We start from the raw sequence: 21,479 nt of genomic DNA, 5'->3' as shown, positions 1-21,479 counted from the left end.
ACTCTGCTGTGCTGTACGAACGGTCATACTACAATACACCCATTTAAAGGCAAGGTGCAAACCATCCAGTGATGATGCAATTGTGCAGAACCTATGGTTAACCTTCACATTCACCAAATGCTGGAATTCATAATCCAGCACATATGCGAACATAGGAACAGGAGTAGGCCATTCAGCCCCTCGAATCTGTTCTCCCATTTAATTAGATTATGGCTGCTCTGCACCTGAATTCTATTTACCTGCCCTTTATCCATTTCGCTTGATTACCTTACCTGAATAAAATCTGCCGCTTTCAGTCTTCAAAATTTCACTTGACCCAAAATCCATAACCTATCGGAGGAAGGAATTCCACATTTCCAGTAAACTTTGTGCGAAAAAGTGCGTCATTATTTCACTCCTGAACGGCCGAGCGCTAATTTTAATGTTGTGCCTCTTTGTCCTGGACTCCTCCATCAGAGGAAATGCCTTCTCTGTATCTAATGAGTGTGAGGTATTATATTTTGGTTGGGAAAGAGGGCCACATACTGCTTGGAGAATAAGTGTCTAAATAGGATCGAGGAGCAGAGGGTTCTGGTGGTACAGATATAGAAATCACTAGCTGTAGCTATGCAGGTTAATAAGGCCATAAAACAGCAAATCAAGCACTGAGTTTGTTCTCGAAGGATAGACTTGTAAAGCAGAGAAGTTAACTTAAATTTGTACAGAACCCCGGTTCGGCCACACTTGGATTATTGTGAACAGTTCTGGTCTCCATATTATAAAACTGACATAGAGGCACTGGAGAAAGTGCAAAAAATGACGACTCGGACGACACCAGAAATGAGAAGTTATACCTATCAGGAAGGATTGAGCAACATGGGGCTCCTTTCCCTTGCAAAAGGAAGATGGAGTGGTGGCCTGTGAGAGGTCTTTAAGATTATCTAAGGGTTTGCGAGGGTGGACGGAGAGAAGATGAAACCAGAACTCGGGACCATAAATATCAGATAGTCACTAATAAATCCAATATGGAATTCAGAAGGAATGTCTTCAACCAGAGAGTGGTTGGAATGTGGAACTCACTGCCACAAGGAGTAGTTGAGGCGACTGGCATTTAAAGGAAGCGAAATTAAGTCATTGAGTCGAAAGGAATAGAGGGTCATGCTGATAGGGGTAGATGAAGGGAGGAGGCTCGTGTGGAGCATGGACCTTTTCTGCCGAATGACCTGTTTCTGTGCTGCACGTTCTATATAATTCTATGAAATTGCATATGGAATCCTTTTATCATTATGGAAATTTCATTTAATGCACTCTGACTCCATGAAAACCCAGAATTGATCCAAATGGTCCATTTAGCAATGTATTTAATGATATGTACTGTTCGTTTGAAGGGATTGAAACAAGCTGTGGAGGGAGAGTTCACATGAAGACAAATGTTGGGGATTGTTTGTTTCCTCCGCTTCAGGCTGTGTCTCCGGCCCGAATGAATCCTCAATCCTGGTCAAAAAACAAGGGGGGAATTAGAGAGAAAAGGGTAAATATCACAATCTATCTCTGGGATTGATCACAACAATCAGTCTCTTTGAATTATCACCACAATCTGTCCCTGGGATTGATCACAACAATCCGCCCCTCGGAATTATCACCACAATCTGTCCCTGGGATTGATCACAACAATATTTCCCTCGGAATTATCACCACAATCTGTCCCTGGGATTGATCACAACAATCCGTCCCTCTGAATTATCACCACAATCTGTCCCTGGGATTGATCACAACAACCCGTCCCTCCGAATTATCACCACAATCTATCCCTGGGATTGCTCAGAACAATCCGCCCCTCGGAATTATCACCACAATCTGTCCATGGAATTGATCACAACAATCCGTCCCTCGGAATTATCACCACAATCTGTCCCTGGGATTGATCACAGCAATCCGTCCCTCGGAATTATCACCACAATCTGTCCCTGGGATTGATCACAACAATCCGCCACTCGCAATTATCACCAGCATCTGTCCCAGAGATTGATCACAACAATCCGCCCCTCGGAATTATCACCACAATCTCTCCCTGGGATTGATCACAACAATCCGTCCCTCGGAATTATCACCAGCATCTGTCCCAGAGATTGATCACAACAATCCGTCCCTCGCAATTATCACCAGCATCTGTCCCAGAGATTGATCACAACAATCCGCCCCTCGGAATTATCACCACAATCTCTCCCTGGGATTGATCACAACAATCTGTCCCTCGGAATTATCACCACAATCTGTCACCAAACACTTTCTCTCTTCGGAAACTTCCAACCCGGGGAGGGGCTAATCATTACCGTCTGTGAACCCCATCAAAATGAGGGCAATCCAATCGTTATACGAGGAATGGTCCTTTTTCCGGATTTAACAATGTAACTGGTGTAACTGCTGAATATTTACCGTGATAAATGTAACTGTTGAAACGCAGTACTCATTCCCCCAGTGATTGAGGTGATAGTTTAATTCGGCGGTTAAATGGTTAATGTCCTCACTTCCAGAAACAGCCTCTCCTCAGCTCACTGACGAAACACTCGCTCTTGGCCCCAGGGTGGAAGCGTAAACATTAGAAAATCGATGGGTCTTCAGTAAACAATGACACTGATACAAATGTAACAATTTATTTCTGACAAAGTATCCGTTTTACTGAACTTCCCCGGAACAAGAAGAGAAAAAGTAAAATTTATAGTTGACTTTGTTCACAATTGACTTTGCAGCGAATTGTCAACCCGGTTCGAATTGATTCAACCAGAAAGGCCGCTCCCTGTTCTGAAACAAATGTGGAATGTTTGTGTTGAAACACATCCTGATGTCTGGCAGCTGCTTTCACGGAGGGCGGAGCCCTGAATCTCACATAACAAGGATCAGATCAAATTCCCAAGTTGTGAACTGCTAAAATGAAGCAAAGGACGTGTACTCGATTGATTGCAATGAAATGACAAGGATATAATTTGCAAAATCGACACGGACATTGAGGGATGAAAAATCCTTGCGGTATCAAGGTAAGGTTGATCTTGTGACAATTTGTTTTTTAATTATTTTTTTATGCCCCTTCCTCTTTTCTAAACCCGATTTCCCGCGATCAGATATGTTCCCCTGGCGTACGGAACTCTCGATTCCTCGCGAATGGAACAATTCACTAATTGTTCGCTCAGACACTGACTGAAGGCCGGCTATTTTACACCGGTAATTGCAGGGTTCATCCATTCATACCCCACCAATCTCCCCACAGACACATTTTAAAGCGGTTACAGGACAGAAAGCAGGAACACGAACTCTGGAGATTTACACCATCCGACTCCAGCGCTGCCTGCTCCACATGTTAAAATTTGATATTTAGTTAACAGGGGTGGGAAACTGTCCGTTCTCACTCCATATGCATTTATTTTTAACTGTAACAGTGGCTCTTTTTACTCACTGAACTGTTTTGTGCCCGGTACAATTTATTGAACTGATCAAAGACTGATCGAACACACAGTTCAGCTCAGGAAAGGGTTAACACATTCGCAATGGCCGATTATTGCTCTCTGCCGGGCACCTGGAAAATCAGCCCATGGTGACCCGAGGCCGGACTGAACGTGATCCAATCACAGGATAGGAGCAAAGGAGGAGATAAAACTTGTTCCTGATTAATTTCTCATTCATTCATTTAATGCGAATTAGATGGGAGAATGGAGCAGGGACTTCTGTTTTTTTCTAAAATATGTTATTGAGGATGTTATTTGTTAAACTGGCTCAACTGAAGAAAGAGACGCCGCTCCCTTCAGACAGAAACACACTTCAGGAATGTTTTAAAGGGAAATCTGTTCAGGGCTGAAACCATCTTTCACACAGATCGGTGTTTCCTGATCGTTAATCTTGGGAAGTTGAGATGTTGCTTTTAATATCAACAGTTAGGAGGGTCCGATCACAAAACTTTATATAAAAAGTAACAACTCAATTTACCAGCAGTAGGTCGCCCCATCACTAATCTTTATATAAAAAGTAACTACTGAAATTACCAACAGGTATGAGGGTCCATCACTAATCTATACATAAAAAGTAACAACTCAATTTACCAACAGGGAGGAGGGTCGATCACTAATCTTTATATAAAAAGTAACTACTGAAATTACCAACAGGTATGAGGGTCCATCACTAGTCTATACATAAAAAGTAACAACTCAATTTACCAACAGGTAGGAGGTATCGATCACTAATCTTTATATAAAAAGTAACGACTGAAATTAACAACATGGAGGAGGGTCCATCACTTGTCTTTATAGAAAAAGCAAATGCTGAAATTACCAACAGGGAGAAGGGTCCATCACTAATCTTTGACTAAACAGTAACCACTTTCATTTCCAACAGGGAGGATGGCCCATCATTAATCTTTATATAAAAAGTAATTACTGAAATTGGCAACACTAATTTTGATATAAAAATAACTACTGCATTTGCCAACAGGTAGAGGGTCCATCATTGATCTTTTAAAAGAAAGTAAACACCGAAATTACCAACAATTATGAAGGTCCATCACTAATCATTGTATGAAAAGTAAGGACTGAAATTACCAACATTGACGAGGGTCCAAAGATAAACTTTATATAAAAAGTAACCACTAAGAATACCAACAGGTAGGAGTGTCCATCACTAATTTTTGAATGAAAGAAACAACTGGAATTACCAATAGGAAGGAGACTCCATCACTAATCTTTATATAAAAAGTTACTGCTGAAATTACCAACAGGTCAGAGCATCCATCACTAATCTTTATCCAAAAAAGTAACGACTGAAATTACCAACAGGCAGAAGAGTCCACACTAAACTTTTTATAAAAAGTAACAATTCAATTTACCAACAGATTGGAGCGTCCATCACTAATCTTTAAATAAAAATTAAGTATTGAAATTACCAACAGGCAGAATTATCCATCACTAATCTTTATATAAAAAGTAACCACTGAAATTACCACCAGGTTTTGGGTGCATCACTTATATTAATATAAAAAGTAACTCCTCAAAATACCAACAAGGAGGAGGGTCCATCACTATTCTTTGTTTAAAAAGTAACTGCTCATATAACAAACAGCTAGGAGTGACCATCACTAATCTCGAAATAAAAAGCATCGACTGAAATTACCAACAGGTCGGATGGTCCATCATTAAACCTTATATAAAAAGTAACTATTGAAATTACCAAAAGTTAGGAAAGTCCATCACTAATTTGGCAAAAAGAGTAACTGCACAATTTAATCTTGTTATCACACTAGTGTCAGCGAATAACTTCAACTCGTTTGAAGAAATTACTGACTGAGATTAATCACTTTTACATTTCCACAGTGTGGAAAGGATAATACAGTGACTGATAGTTTGATGAGTTGCTCTTGCCTGTGCGCACACAGAGGGAGGCACACGCACAAGGGGACAATTATGATTGTAAAATTGCCGTCGAATCTACAACTTATATATTTGTGTTTTTTTCTGAGATTGTAAGACCCCTACAAACAGTCCAACAATCAATGTGCAGCACCTGTTTAAAGTTACACAATTCATAACATTATACATTGGTGTTAATATTCGTAGAACGGTGTAAAATTCCTCACCTCCTACATTAATCAGTTCCTGATACCATGAGAGATATGGTAAATATATCCAAATGGAAGCACCAACCAAAACACATCTCCATGAACATACGGACAATGTCAGTACCCATCGAGAGAAGAGAAATCATACCAAGCACCATTTGGGTGTGTAGATAGACATCAAGTTCATAAAATAACAGAAATTAATATCAAAACTCCACAAATCAAAAATATTTAAAAAAACAAATCTGTGAATAAAATAATACAATAGCGCCAGACTTGGTAAAACTGAGTGAAGGATCATTTAATTCATCACCTCGCTCCATATTGCCCTCCAGAATATTCACTACCTCAGGAATAAGTCTGGTGCTGGCCTGCACCGTAAGTAAATCTTACTAATTGGTGCTCCCAGTGCAGAATCTCGGCCGTCGAGAACTGGGTTGTGGAGATCAGCGGGACTCATTGGGTTTCACTGGGCAGCTGTCTGCTCCGCACCTGATGTGGCGAGTTGATCGGAACAGTCGGAAAATGCTCGATCCTTGAGCTAACAGCTGTTGTACTAATGGGGAAGGAGGGACTTGATTTCACTTTTAACAAGGCGACGTTGCTCCTTCTCATTTCAATATTTCAGTCTAACCCTCCTATTAATATATTTATTACAGAGCATCACAATCTTGGAACGCCTGTCACCACCATGGGTGAAGGTCCAAACAGGGGAGAAGATCAAACATCATCAACAAGAATGAGAGTAGACACCGGTAGGTTCAGAACAATCTTTAAAATATCAATTGTGTCCTGATAAACGGTCCAGATCATGAACAAGATCCTATTGCTCAAACAGGAAGAATAAACCGAGCATATAGAGTGCAGATAAACGAAAGTGAGTGACCATCCACCGGGCCAGTGCAGTCACAGTTGGAGGAATCTCATTACTGGAACTGTCCAATAGACACCAGATGTTATGGACTGTAAGGCGGATAGAAACAGTCACGCAGATTGGTCTTACTGAGTAACAGCTTGAAACCAGGGAGCAGTGGGAGGCAGCCCGAGTGGGAGAGAGGTGAGTGGCAGGTGGGGCACAGGAATAGGAGAGCGAGAGTGGTGCGAGATTCTATAGTCAGGGGAATAAACAGACTCTTCTGCAGCCGTGAGCAGGTCCAAATGATACGTTGCCGCCCTGGTGCCAGAGGGAAGAACTTCCTGGAACAGGTGTGACCATCTCTGGAAAGGAAAGGAGAGCGGAAAATAGTCATGGTCGGAATCAATAACACGGTTATAATTACGTTTTTAAAAGGAATATTAAAATTTGAGTTCTGTACTGATAAACAAGGCCACAGGGTGGTGATCTCCGAATTGTATTGCACTGGGCCCTTACTGAGGACAACATGAGTCTGGTGAATTTGTGGCAGCGGGGCTGGAGCAGGAGTGAAGGGTTCATGTTCTTGGGACACTCGGGTGAGTTCAGGAAGAAGGGAAGGGACGGGTACGATCTGAACCAACCAGCAAAAACGGTTTGACAGACTGGGTATATGGAGCAGTGGGAGGGTTTCACCTGATAAGACTGGAGCGTGTGAAATATCCGGATCTGAGACTAGAGAGTGTAAATAATAAAACTGTTGGAGCAGGATCAGATGATTTATGAAATAGTGAAAAGAGATCACCAAGAAAAAAGGAAGGAGGTATTTGAAGAAGTGACAGAAGATGTAACTTGATATCTAAAAATTTAACAAAACGAGAACGTGTCAACATTCCAGTGAATTGGAGTTCAGATTGTGCGTTATGCCTGTGAATCTCAAAATCATTCCAAACACGTTTGGAAAGTCAGACTCTTGAGGGATGTGATCTGGTATCTATCAGACAGGGCTGGATTGGATGAACTTTTGGGACGATATAAATTATTTTCTTCAGTTTCTAAAAATGATGGCAGATGTGAAAATGTTGGTTTCAATGAATCAAAGTATCACAGTATCAAACTATCTGCAGTAAATGTATTCCATGCAAAGGTGTCGATACAGCATCTTCAGCGAGACTGAGGAGGATGTGGAGCCATATTTCGAGACAACTGTCGAGAAGGATTTGGCTCTGAATTTAATAGCCGAGGTGGATTAGTCACTGAGCTCAGAGATAACGCACCCGAGGTTGTTAAAGGAATGGAGAGAGCAGATCGGAGGGACTCTGACCACAATTTTTCAAAACTCACAATTTTTGAGAACACAATTGGTAATGAAAATATCCAGGTGGACTGAAAGAGACCAAGTAATGTCTGTGTTAAAACAGGGAGAATGTGGCAATCGGATAACGAGAGACCAATTAGACAACGTCATTTGTGGGCAAACTTCTCGAATCTGCAATTTCACGCCGAATCATTTAAGATTCAGTCATGGCTGGAACGGATTAACTGTAGACATTTGAAACAATGAAAGGCAGTGGTGAAAATACCCAGCGGATCGGTCAGTATCTGCACAAAGGACAGGGTAATGGTTCGGATACCACTCTTGAGTGGAACTGAGAAAAGGGCTGATCGGAGGCGACAACCAGGAGTTAGAGGGAATTTCATGAGTTGACTGAACTGGAATGTAGTTCAGGAAATTAAGGATCTGAGAGTTGAAAAAATTCCCTGCGGAGTAAATGAGAGACATTTCAAGAACAAAAATGTTGAAATGGTGAAAATGTCTAAGACCCGAACAGGGAAACTAATCAAACAAACTGTGGAGAGCGCGAAACAAAGGCCGTGGAGGGTTTTGTTCCTCCCCATTCATCACCGTGGTTTAATTCTGCCTTCAGCGGACTCACAATCCGGGCAGTAGAACTTGCGGTGGAGCGTCACTCCCCGGGAGAGCACTTTAGCAAATTGCATTCCATCAGTCCATAATATTCTGTCAATTACTTTTAATGGAATCGAGGTAAATGGAAGTGAAAATGTGGCAGGGTTGTAATGGACGGACGATCTGACACCACCTGCTGAAGGTGGAAATCTCGGCAACCGAGTCACAGAGTCGTGGTGAAGAGGAGCAGGAGGAGGCCATTCGGCCCTTCGAGCCATCTCTGCATTCAATAGGATCATGGCTTGTCCTCCATCTCAATACCATATTCCCGCTTGTCTAAATTTTTACAGTCCGCTTTTATGTTCCATGCAAGTTCACTCTCATAATCTATTTTTCCCTCTCAATCAATGTGTCTATGCGCAATATAGCGCTGATATTACTGACTGTATCTGTGCGCAATATAGCGCTGATATTACTGAAGGTATCTGTGTTGCTTGTGGAGCTGATATTACTGACAGTGTCTGTGCTCAATATAGCGCTGATATTACTGAAAGTGCTTGTACTGATTATGGAGCTGATGTTACTGACAGTATCTGTACTGATTATGGAGCTGATATTATCGACAGTATCTATGCTGATTCTATACAGCTGAATGACGACAGTATTTGTGCGAATTATAGGGTTCTTACACTGACGGCGACTGTTTTGATTATATAGCTGGTATTACTGACAGAATATGTGCTTAATATAGGGCTGATATTACTGACACTACCTCTGCTCAATATTGCCCTGTTATTACTGACAGTATCCCTGCTCAATATTGGGCTCATAATTCTGGCACTATCTGTGTTGATGAAAGAGCTGGTGTAATAAAAATATTCATTCAATTACATAGAATTTTACAGTTCAGGAACAGCTAATTTGCCCAACATGTCTTTGCCTGGATTTATGCTCCACACGAGCGTTCTCCCACACTACTGCATCGCACCCTATCAACTTATATTTCTATTGCTAGCCCCCTCATGTATTTATCTGCCTTCCCCATAAATGCATCTGCACTTTTCGCCTCAACCATTCCATGTGGTAACGAGTTGCAGATTCTCACCACTCTCTGAGTAAGATGTCTCTCCTGAATACCATCTTGGTTTCATCAGTAAGTATTTGAAATTCATGGCCTCTAGTTTTGCACTGCCGTCAAGGTGATACATGCTCTCTAGGTTTACCCAAAGGAACCCCTTCCGAATATGAAAAATAACATCTATCAGGTCATCTATCAGTCTTCTCCTTAATAAAGAAAAGAGCCACAGCCTGTTCAGTCTCTCCTGATATTGTTACATAAATAATGCATTAAACAAGTGACGACAGGAATGAAAGGAAAGCAATGCCGGACAGGAACAATCCAGGCCATAATCATCTGCCTTAGGACCGGATTAATGCATGCAATCTCGGTACAATATAGAGCACGGTCGAGGGGGAACTTAAAAATGCAGTAATAAAATGCCAGGAGCCGGCAGGCTGTGTTTGTGCACTGCTGCGGTTAAAGCAGATCAGTTGGAAGGACTGCACTGTCAAACTCACATATTAATCAATACAACCTTCTGTACAAGTGTTGCCTTGATCTGCCAGGTGGGTGCGGGAGAACTGCTGTGACTCGCCCGGCAGAGGCGGAGACTCCGAAACGGCGCCACAGAGTGCGATGTCCTGACCTGTCTCACTGGTTATCCACTGAACAAGATTATTCTGATAAAGTGGGTTTTCAGGGGCGAGGGGGGAGGTGTTGGTGGTGAATTGATATCCAGAATCCTGAACACATCACGTTAGCATCCCGGCAGGTACAAAAATCATCAAATTCAGGAACTTAGTATTTAAAATCTCGAGATACAGAATCTCTTGTACTGAACTTTTAACCATCCCTGAAATAAAATCGGAGATTGGATTCAGGGTTTCAATGTTTAATTCTGACTGGACACAGGTTGGAACAGCAGGTGTGTTTCCTAAAATATATTTAACAAAGTTTACCTTCGATTCTCTCGCACCGATTATCTGATCTTTACTCCCCTGGAATTCTGCGAAGTTCACCACACGGATTGCAGCGCTTCAAGAAGGCGGCTCACCACCACCTTCTCAAGGGCAATTTGAGATGGGCAATAAATGCCGGCCCTGCCAGCGTTGCCCACATCCCATGAACGAATAAGAAAAATTAAGAACAGATGGAGCTCAGCCTTAAATAAAACCAACCAGTCACAGCACATTTGGTTCGGGTACAGTGTAGACACATCCGTCCGAGGAGAAAGGAAAGCCAACCAAAGCTAGACTTCCCTGGATGACTAAAGTGATAGAGGTTAAAATGAAACAGGAAACGGAGGCTTGTAACGAATGTCAGGTTCATAATACAGTTGAGAACCAGGCTGAATACAGAAAGAACAGAGGAGATCGAAAGAAAAGGGAATAAGAGGGGCAAAAGGAGCGATTCAACAATAACTTTCAAAGGGGAATTGGATAAAAACTTGAAGGGAAAAATTTACAGGGCTATGGGGAAAGAGCAGGGGAAAGGGACTAATTGGATAGCTCTTTCAAAGAGCCAGCACAGGCATCAAGGGCCGAATGGACTCCTCCTTTGCTGTACTTACTGTCATACTACGATACACCCATTTAAAGGCAAAGTACAAACCATCCAGTGATGAAGCCATTGTGCAGAATCCATTGGTTAACCTTAACATTCACGAAATGCCGGAATTCATAATCCAGCACATATACGAACATAGGAACAGGAGTAGGCCATTCAGCCCCTCGAATCTGTTCTCCCATTGAATTAGATCATGGCTGCTCTATACCTGAATTCTATTTATCTGCCCTTTATCCATTTCGCTTGATAACCTTACCTAAAAAAAAAAATCTGCCGCTTTCAGTCTTCAAAATTTCAGTTGACCCAAAATCCATGACGGATCGGAGGAAGGAATTCCACATTTCCAGTAAACTTTGTGCGACAAAGTGCGTCATTATTTCACTGCTGAACGGCCGAGCGCTAATTTTAATATTGTGCCTCTTTGTCCTGGACTCCTCCATCAGAGGAAATGCCTTCTCTGTATCTAATGATTGTGAGGTATTATATTTTGTTTGATAAAAAAAGGGCCACATGCTGCTTGGATAATAAGTGTCTAGATAGTGTTGAGAAGCAGAGGGTTCTGGTGGTACAGATATACAAATCACTAGCTGCAGCGATGCAGGTTAATAAGGCCATAAAACAGCAAATCAAGCACTGAGTTTGTTCTCGAAGGATAAACTTGTAAAGCAGAGAAGTTAAGTTAAATTTGTACAGAACCCCGGTTAGGCCACACTTGGATTATTGTGAAAAGTTCTGGTCTCCATATTATAAAAATGACATAGAGGCACTGGAGAAAGTGCAAAAAATAACTACTCGGACGACACCAGAACTGAGAAGTTATACCTATCAGGAAAGATTGAGCAACATGGGGCTCTTTTCCCTTGCAAAAGTAAGATGGAGTGGTGGCCTGTGAGAGGTCTTTAGGATTATCTAACGGTTTGCGACGGTGGACGGAGAGAAGATGAAACCAGAACTCGGGGCCATAAATATCAGATAGTCACGAATAAATCCAATATGGAATTCAGCAGGAATGTCTTTAACCAGAGAGTGGTTGGAATGTGGAACTCACTGCCACAAGGAGTAGTTGAGGCGACTAGCATTTAATGGAAGTTAAATAAAGTCATTGAGGCGAAAGGAATAGAGGCATATGCTGATAGGGGTAGATGAAGGGAGGAGGTTCGTGTGGAGCATGGACCTTTTCTGCCGAATGAATTGTTTCTGTGCTGCACGTTCTATATAATTCTATGAAATTGCATATGGAATCCTTTTATCATTATGGAAATTTCATGTAATGCACTCTGACTCCATGAAAACCCAGAATTGACCCAAATTGTCCATTTAACAATGTTTTTAATTATATGAATCGTTCATTTGAAGGTTTTTGTCAGAATGAATAAAACTCCGCTTCAATCAGCGATAGATTGAAACAAGCTGTGGAGGGAGAGTTCACATGAAGATAACTGTTGGGGATTGATTGTTTCCTCCGTTTCAGGCTGTGTCTCCGGCCCGAATGAATCCTCAATCCTGGTCAAAAAACAAGGGGTGAATTTGAGAGAAAAGGGGAAATATCGCAATATATCCCTGGGATTGATCACAACAATCAGTCCCTCTGAATTATCACCACAATCTATCACAGGGATTGATAACAACAATCCGCCGCATGGAATTATCTCCACAATCTATCCCTGGGATTGATCACAACAATCCGTCACACGGAATTATCATCACAATCTGACCCTGGGAATGATCACAACAATCCGCCACTCGGAATTATCATCACAATCTGACCCTGGGAATGATCACAACAATCCGCCACTCGGAATTATCACCACAATCTGTCCCTGGGATTGATCACAACAATCCGTCCCTCGCATTATCACCACAATCTGTCCCTGGGATTGCTCGCAACAATCCGTCCCTCGGAATTATCACCACAATCTGTCATCAAACACTTTCTCTCTTCGGAAACTTCCATCCCGGGGAGGGGCTATTTATTACTGTCTGTGAAACCCCTCAAAATGAGGGCAATCCAATCTTTCTTCCAAGAATGGTCCTTTTTTCGGATTTAAAAATGTAACTGGTGTATCTGCTGAACATTTACTGTGATAAATGTCACTGTTGAAACTCAGTACTCATTCCCCCAGTGATTGAGGTGATAGTTTAATTCGGCGGTTAAATGGTTAATGTCCTCACTTGCAGAAACAGCCTCTCCTCAGCTCACTGACGAAACACTGGCTCTTGGCCCCAGGGTGGAAGCGCAAACATTAGAAAATCGATGGGTCTTCAGCAAACAATGTCACTGATACAAATATAACAATTTATTTCTGAGAAAGTATCTGTTTTACTGAATTTCCCTGGAACAAGAAGAGAAAAAGTAAAATTTATAGCTGACTTTGTTCACAATTGACTTTGCAGCGAATTGTCAACCCGGTTCGAATTGATTCAACCAGAAAGGCCGCTCCCTGTTCTGAAAGAAATGTGGAATGTTTGTGTTGAAACACATCCTGATGTCTGGCAGCTGCTTTCACGGAGGGCGGAGCCCTGAATCTCACACAACAAGGATCAGATCAAACTCCCAAGTTGTGAACTGAAGAAATGATGCAAAGAACGTGTGCTCGATTGATTACAATGAAATGACAAGGATATGATTTGCAAAATCGACACGGACATTGATGGAAGGAAAATCCTTGCGGTATCAAGGTAAGGTTAATATAGTGTCAATTTGTTTTTAATTAACTTTTTCTGCCCCTTCTTCTTTTCTAAAGTCGATTTCCCGCGGTCAGATATGTTCCCCTGTCGTCCTGAGCTTTCGATTCCTCGCGGATGGAACAATTCACTAATTGTTCGCTCAGACACTGACTGAAGGCCGGCTATTTTACACCGGTAATTTCAGGGTTTATCCCTTCATACCCCACCAATCTGCCCACAGGCACATTTTAAAGCGGTTGTAGGAAAAGAAAGCAGGAACACGAACTCTGGAGATTTGCACCATCCGAGTCCAGCGCTGCCTACTCCACATGTTAAAATTTGATATTCAGTAAACAGGGGTGGTAAACTGTCCGTTCTCACTCCATATGCATTTATTTTTAACTGTAACAGTGGCTCTCTTTACTCACTGAACTGTTTTGTGCCCGGTGCAATTTATTGAACTGATCAAAGACTGATGGAACACACAGTTCAGCTCAGGAAAGGGTTAACACATTCGCAATGGCCGATTATTGCTCTCTGCCGGGCACCTGGAAAATCAGCCTATGGTTACCCGAGGCCGAACTGAACGTGATCCAATCACAGGATAGGAGCAAAGTTGGAGCGAACACTTGTTCCTGATTCATTATAATTAATTCGTTTAATGCGAATTCGATGGGAGAATGGAGCAGGGACTTCTGTTTTTTTCTAAAATTTTTTATTGAGGATGTTATTTGTTAAACTGGCTCAACTGAAGAAAGAGACGCCGCTCCTTCAGACAGAAACACACTTCGGGAATGTTTTAAAGGTAAACCTGTTCAGGGCTGAAACCATCTCTCACACAGATCGGTGTTTCCTGATCGTTAATCGTGGTAATTTGAGATGTTGCTTTTATTATCAACAGTTAGGAAGGTCCGATCACAAAACTTTATATAAAAAGTAACAACTCAATTTACCAACAGGTTGGAGACTCCATCACTAATCTTTATATAAAAAGTAACTGCTGAAATTAACAACATGGAAGAGGGTCCATCACTCGTCGTTAAAGAAAATGCAAATGCTGAAATTACCAACAGGGAGAAGGGTCCATCACTAATCTTTGTCCAAACAGGAACCACTTACATTACGAACAGGGAGTATGGTCCATCACTAATCTTTATATGAAAAGTAATTACTGAAATTGCCAACACTAATTATGATATAAAAAATAACTACTGCATTTGCCAACAGGTGGAGGGTCCATCATTGATCTTTTTATGGAAAGTAAACACTGAAATTACCAACAATTAGGAAGGTCCATCACTAATCATTATATAAAAAGTAACGACTGAAATTACCAACATGGACGATGGTCCAACAATAAACTTTATATAAAAAGTAACCACTAAGAATATCAACAGGTTGGAGTGTCCATCACTAATTTTTGAATCAAAGTAACAACTGGAATTACCAATAGGAAGGAGGGTCCATTACTCATCTTTATATAAAAAGGAAACGCCTGAAATTACCAACATGGAGGAGGGTCCAACAATAAACTTGATGTAAAAAGTAACCACTAAGATTACCAACAGGTAGGAGTGTCCATCACTAATTTTTATATAAAAGTAACAACTGGAATTACCAATAGGAAGGAGGCTCCATCACTAATCTTTATATAAAAGTTACTATTGCAATTGCCAACAGGTCGGAGCATCCATCACGTATCTTTATATAAAAAGTAGCTACTGAAATTACCAACAGGGATGAGGGCCCATCATTAATTTTCATATGGAAAGTAACCAATGAAATTATCAAAAGGTAGGAGGGTCCAACATTAACTTTAATTTCAAAGGTTGCTAGTGAAATTACCAAAAAGTAGGAGGGTCCATCACTAATCTTTATATATAAAGTACAAAGTCAAATTACTAACAGGTAGCAGGATCCATCACTAATCTTTATATAACAAGTAACTCCTGAAATTGCCAACATATTGTGGGGTCCATCACTAATCTTTACGTAATTGTAACGACTGAAATTAACAACAGGAAGGAGGGTCCAACACTAAACCTTATATAAAACGTTACTACTGAAGTTACCAAAAGCTAGGAGCATCAATTACTAATCTTTATATAAAAAGTATGAAGTAAAATTACCAACAGGGAGGGTGGTCCATCACTAATCTTTATTTTTTTTCTAAAAAGTAACTACTGAAATTAACAACAGGTCGGAGGATCCATCACTAATTTTTAGATAAAAAAGTAACGACTGAAATTACCAATATGGAGGAGGGTCCATCACGAAGCATAATATAAAAAGTAACCACTAAAATTACCAACAGGGAGGAGGGTCCATCACTAAACTTCAGATAAAAAGTAAATCCTGAAATTACCAACAGGGAGGAGGGTCCATCACGAATCTTTATCCAAAAAAGTAACAACTGAAATTACCAACAGGCAGAAGAGTCAACACTAAACTTTTTATGAAAAGTAACAGTAATTTACCAACAGGTAGGAGCGTCACTTGGGTGCATCACTTATTTTAATATAAAGGTAACTCCTCAAAATACCAACAAGGAGGAGGGTCCATCACTATTCTTTATATAGAAGTAACGACTGAAATTACAAACAGCAAGGAGTGACCATCATAATCTCTATATAAAAAGCATCGACTGAAATTACCAACAGGTCGGATGGTCCATCATTAATCTTTATATAAAAGTAACTATTGAAATTACCAAAAGTTAGGAAAGTCCATCACTAATTTGACAAAAGAGTAACTGCACAATTTAATCTTGTTATCACACAACTGTCAGCGAATAACTTCAACCATAGTTTGAAGAAATTACTGACTGAGATTAATCGCTTTTACATTTCCACAGTGTGGAAAGGATAGTACAGTGACTGATAGTTTGATTAGTTGCTCTTGCCTGTGCGCACACAGAGGGAGGCACACGCACAAGTGGACAATTATGATAGTAAAATAACAGTCGAATCCACAACTTATATATTTGTGTTTTTTTCTGAGATTGTAAGACCCCGACAAACAGTCCAACAATCAATGTGCAGCACCTGTTTAAAGTTACACAATTCATAACATTATACATTAGTGTTAATATTCGTAGAACGGTGTAAAATTCCTCACCTCCTGCAGTGCTCTTTAGTCAGGTCCTGATACCATGAGAGATATGGTAAATATATCCAAATTGAACCACCAACCAAAACACATCTCCATGAATATACGGACAATGTCAGTACCCATCGAGAGTTGAGAAATCACACCCAGCTCCATTTGGGTGTGTCGATAGATATCAGATGCATGAAATCACAGAATTTAACATCAAAACTCAACAAATCAAAACTATTAAAAACAAATCTGTGAATAAAATATTACAATAGCGCCAGACTGGGTAAAACTGAGTGAAGGATCATTTAGTTCATCACCTCGCTCCATATTGCCCTCCAGAATATTCACTACCTCAGGAATAAGTCTGGTGCTGGTCTGCAACGTAAGTAAATCTTACCAATTGGTGCTCCCAGTGCAGAATCTCGGCCGTCGAGAACTGGGTTGTGGAGATCAGCGGGACTCATTGGGTTTCACTGGGCAGCTGTCTGCGCCGCACCTGATGTGGAGAGTTGATCGTCACAGTCGGAAAATGCTCGATCCTTGAGCTAACAGCTGTTGTACTAATGGGGAAGGAGGGACTTGATATCACTTTTAACAACGCAACGTTCCTCCCTCTCATTTTAATATTTCAGTCTAACCCTCCAATTAATATATTTATTACAGAGCATCACATTTTTGGAACGCCTGTCAACACCATGGCTGAAGGTCCAAACAGGGGAGAAGATCCAAAATCTTCAACAAGAATGAGAATGGACACCGGTAGGTTCAGAACAATCTTTAAAATATCAATTGTGTCCTGATGAACGGTCCAGATCATGAACAAGATCCTGTTGCTCAAACAGGAAGTAGAAACCGAGCATATGGTGCGTTGATAAACGAAAGTGAGTGAACATCTGCCGGGCCAGTGCAGTCACAGTTGGAGGGATCTCATTATTGGAACTGTCCAATAGACACCTGATTTTATGGACTGTAAGGTGGATAGAAACAGTCACTCAGATTGGTCTTCCTGAGTAACAGTGTGAAAGCAGGGAGCAGTGGGAGGCAGCCCGAGTGGGAGAGAGGTGAGAGGCAGGTGGGGCACAGGAATAGTAGAGCGAGAGTGGTGCGAGATTCCATAGTCAGGGGAATACACAGACTCTTCTGCAGACCTGAGCAGGTCCAAATGATACGTTGCCGCCCTGGTGCCAGAGGGAAGAACTTCCTGGAACAGGTGGTACCATCTCGAGAAAGGAAAGGAGAGAGGAAAATTGTCATGGTCGAATGTATAACACGGTTAGAATTACGTTTATAAAGGGAATATTAAAATTTGAGCTCCGGGCTGAAAAACAAGGCCACAGGGTGGTGAACTCCGAATTGTTTTGAACTGGGCACTTACTGAGAACAACATGAGTCTGGTGAATGTGTGGCAGCGGGGCTGGAGCAGGAGTGAAGGGTTCATGTTCTTGGGACACTAGGGTGATTTCAGGAAGAAGGGAAGGGACGGTTACGATCTGAACCAACCAGCAAAAACGGTTTGACAGACTGGGTATATGGATCAGTGGGAGGGTTTCACCTGATAAGACTGGAGCGTGTGAAATATCCGGATCTGAGACGAGAGAGTGGAAATAATAAAACTGTTGGATCAGGAATAGATGTTTTATGAAATAGTGAAAAGTTATTAGCAAGAAAAAAGGAAGGAGGTTTTTGAAGTAGTGACAGAAGATGTAACTTGATATCTAAAAATTAAAAAAAAACGAGACCGTGTCAACATTCCAGTGAATTGGAGTTCAGATTGTGTGTTGTGACTGTGAATCTAAAAATCATTCCAAACACGTTTGGAAAGTCAGACTCTTGAGAGATGTGATCTGGTATCAATCAGACAGGGCTGGATTGGATGAACTTTTGGGGCGAAATAAAATATTTCCTTCAGTTTCTAAAAATGATGGCAGATGTGAAAATGTTGGTTTCAATGAATCAAGGTATCACAGTATCAAACTATCTGCAGTAAAAGTATTCCATACAAAGGTGTCGATACAGCATCTTCAGCGAGACTGTGGAGGATGTGGAGCCATATTTCGAGACAATTGTTGAGAAGGATTTGGCTCTGAATTTAATAGCCGAGGTGGATTAATCACTGAGCTCAGAGATAACGCACCCGAGGCTGTTAAAGGAAGTCAGAGAGCAGATCGGAGGGACTCTGACCACAATTTTTCAAAACTCACAATTTTTGAGAACACAATTTTTAATGAAAATATCCAGGTGGACTGAAAGTGACCAAGTAATGTCTGTGTTAAAACAGGGAGAATGTGGCAATCAGATAACTAGAGACCAATTAGACAACGTCATTTGTGGGCAAACTTCTCGAATCTGTAATTTCACGACGAATCATTTAAGATTCAGTCAAGGCTGGAACGGATTATCGAGACATTTGACATTGTAGTTGACAAATTTGATACCGCCTTATTGAGACGTGACTATATAGATCAATGGATTGTAACACATGCGGTACATCTTCAGGCCAGAAGTGCCGAGTGGATAGTCCATCTCAGCCTCCTCCCGATATCCCCACCATCACTGAAGCCAGTCTTCGGCCAATTCGATTCACTCCACGTGATATCAAGAAACGGCTGAGTGCACTGGATACAGCAAAGGCTATGGGCCCCGACAACATCCCAGCTGTAGTGCTGAAGACTTGTGCTCCAGAACTAGCTGCGCCTCTAGCCAAGCTGTTCCAGTACAGCTACAACACTGGCATCCACCCGACAATGTGGAAAATTGCCCAGGTATGTCCTGTCCACAAAAAGCAGGACAAATCCAATCCGGCCAATTACCGCCCCATCAGTCTACTCTCAATCATCAGCAAAGTGATGGAAGGTTTCGTCGACTGTGCTATCAAGCGGCACTTACTCACCAATAACCTGCTCACCGATGCTCAGTTTGGGTTCCGCCAGGCCCACTCGGCTCCAGACCTCATTACAGCCTTGGTCCAAACATGGACAAAAGAGCTGAATTCCAGAGGTGAGGTGAGAGTGACTGCCCTTGACATCAAGGCAGCATTTGACCGAGTGTGGCACGAAGGAGCCCGAGTAAAATTGAAGTCAATGGGAATCAGGGCGAAAACTCTCCAGTGGCTGAAGTCATACCGAGCACAAAGGAAGATGGTAGTGGTTGTTGGAGGCCAATCATCTCAGCCCCAGGGCATTGCTGCAGGAGTTCCTCAGGGCAGTGTACTCGGCCCAACCATCTTCAGTTGCTTCATCAATGACCTTCCCTCCATCATAAGGTCAGAAATGGGGATGTTCGCTGATGACTGAACAGTGTTCAGTTCCATTCGCAACACATCAGATAATGAAGCAGTCCGAGCCTGCATGCAGCAAGACCTGGACAACATCCAGGCTTGGGCTGATAAGTGGCAAGTAACATTCGCGCCAGATAAGTGCCAGGCAATGACCATCTCCAACAAGAGAGAGTCTAATCACCTCCCCTTGACATTCAACGGCATTACCATCGCCGAATCCCCCACCATCAACATCCTGCGGGTCACCATTGACCAGAAACTTAACTTGACCAGCCATATAAATACTGTGGCTACGAGAGCAGGTCAGAGGCTGGGTATTCTGCGGCGAGTGACTCACCTCCTGACTCCCCAAAGCCTTTCCACCATCTGCAAGGCACAAGTCAGGAGTGTGATGGAATACTCTCCACTTGCCTGGATGAGTGCAGCTCCAACAACACTCAAGAAGCTCGACACCATCCAAGATAAAGCAGCCCGCTTGATTGGCACCCCATCCACCACCAGAAACATTCACTCCCTTCACCACCGGCGCACTGTGGCTGCAGTGTGCACCATCCACAGGATGCACTGCAGCAACTCGCCAAGGCATCTTCGACAGCACCTCCTAAACCCGCGACCTCTACCACCTAGAAGGACAAGGGCAGCAGGCGCATGGGAACAGCACCACCTGCACGTTCCCCTCCAAGTCACCATCCCGACTTGGAAATATATCGCCGTTCCTTCATTGTCGCTGGGTCAAAATCCTGGAACTCCCTTCCGAACAGCACTGTGGGAGAACCTTCACCACACGGACTGCAGCGGTTCAAGAAGGCGGCTCACCACCACCTTCTCGAGGGCAATTAGGGATTGGCAATAAATGCCGGCCTTGCCAGCGCCACCCACATCCCGTGAACGAATAAAAAAAAATAAAAAAATATGGATTTTCAGAAGGTATTTGATAACGTGGCTCACAGGAGGCGGCACCCGTTTGGTGTAAGAGGAAATGTAACCGACCGGATGGAAGGTCGATAATGTGTTTAGTTTTCTCCATTGTTGTTCACAGACCGAACACTGCGATCACTGAGGTCTTGACAAAGTGTGACCGTTACCAACTGTTCCAGTTGACGAAATTCTATCGGGACAGACCAGAACAGGCAGTTGAAGAAGGGGTGGACGGAGTCAGCACGTTGTCAACACACGAGAGGCATTTCAGTGGACAAGAACATCGGGTAAGTAGGAGGAGAACGGGATGAGTTTGGATTATTTAAACATCACAGAACTAACAGGATATCAAAACTTAGAATCATAGAAGGTAACAGAAGAGAAACAGGCCAAACGGTAAAGAAATGGATCAAACTGCATTTATGGTGAATCTGAAACAATGAAAGGCAGCGGTGAAAACACCCAGCGGATCGGTCAGCATCTGCACACAGGACAGGGTAATGGTTCGGATACAACTCTTGAGTGAACCGAAAACAAAGTAAAACAGTTTTA

General features: G+C 42.2%; 1 long non-coding RNA gene across 2 annotated transcripts in view; it reads left to right on the top strand.

The window, feature by feature from the left end:
- The first annotated feature begins 2,924 nt into the window (after positions 1 to 2,924).
- LOC137313857 (uncharacterized) overlaps positions 2,925 to 21,479 on the top strand; it is a 118,620-nt gene continuing 100,065 nt past the window's right edge. For both annotated transcript variants that reach the window (XR_010961097.1, XR_010961098.1), the window contains exons 1-5: positions 2,925 to 3,014; positions 6,238 to 6,333; positions 13,361 to 13,645; positions 17,396 to 17,491; positions 21,049 to 21,214. This is a non-coding gene — a long non-coding RNA (uncharacterized lncRNA). The remainder of the gene's footprint in view (positions 3,015 to 6,237; positions 6,334 to 13,360; positions 13,646 to 17,395; positions 17,492 to 21,048; positions 21,215 to 21,479) is intronic.

Source organism: Heptranchias perlo, unplaced genomic scaffold, assembly GCF_035084215.1.
Source record: "Heptranchias perlo isolate sHepPer1 unplaced genomic scaffold, sHepPer1.hap1 HAP1_SCAFFOLD_49, whole genome shotgun sequence".
NCBI classification, from domain to species: domain Eukaryota; kingdom Metazoa; phylum Chordata; class Chondrichthyes; order Hexanchiformes; family Hexanchidae; genus Heptranchias; species Heptranchias perlo.
This window is presented reverse-complemented; position numbering and strand designations above follow the sequence as displayed.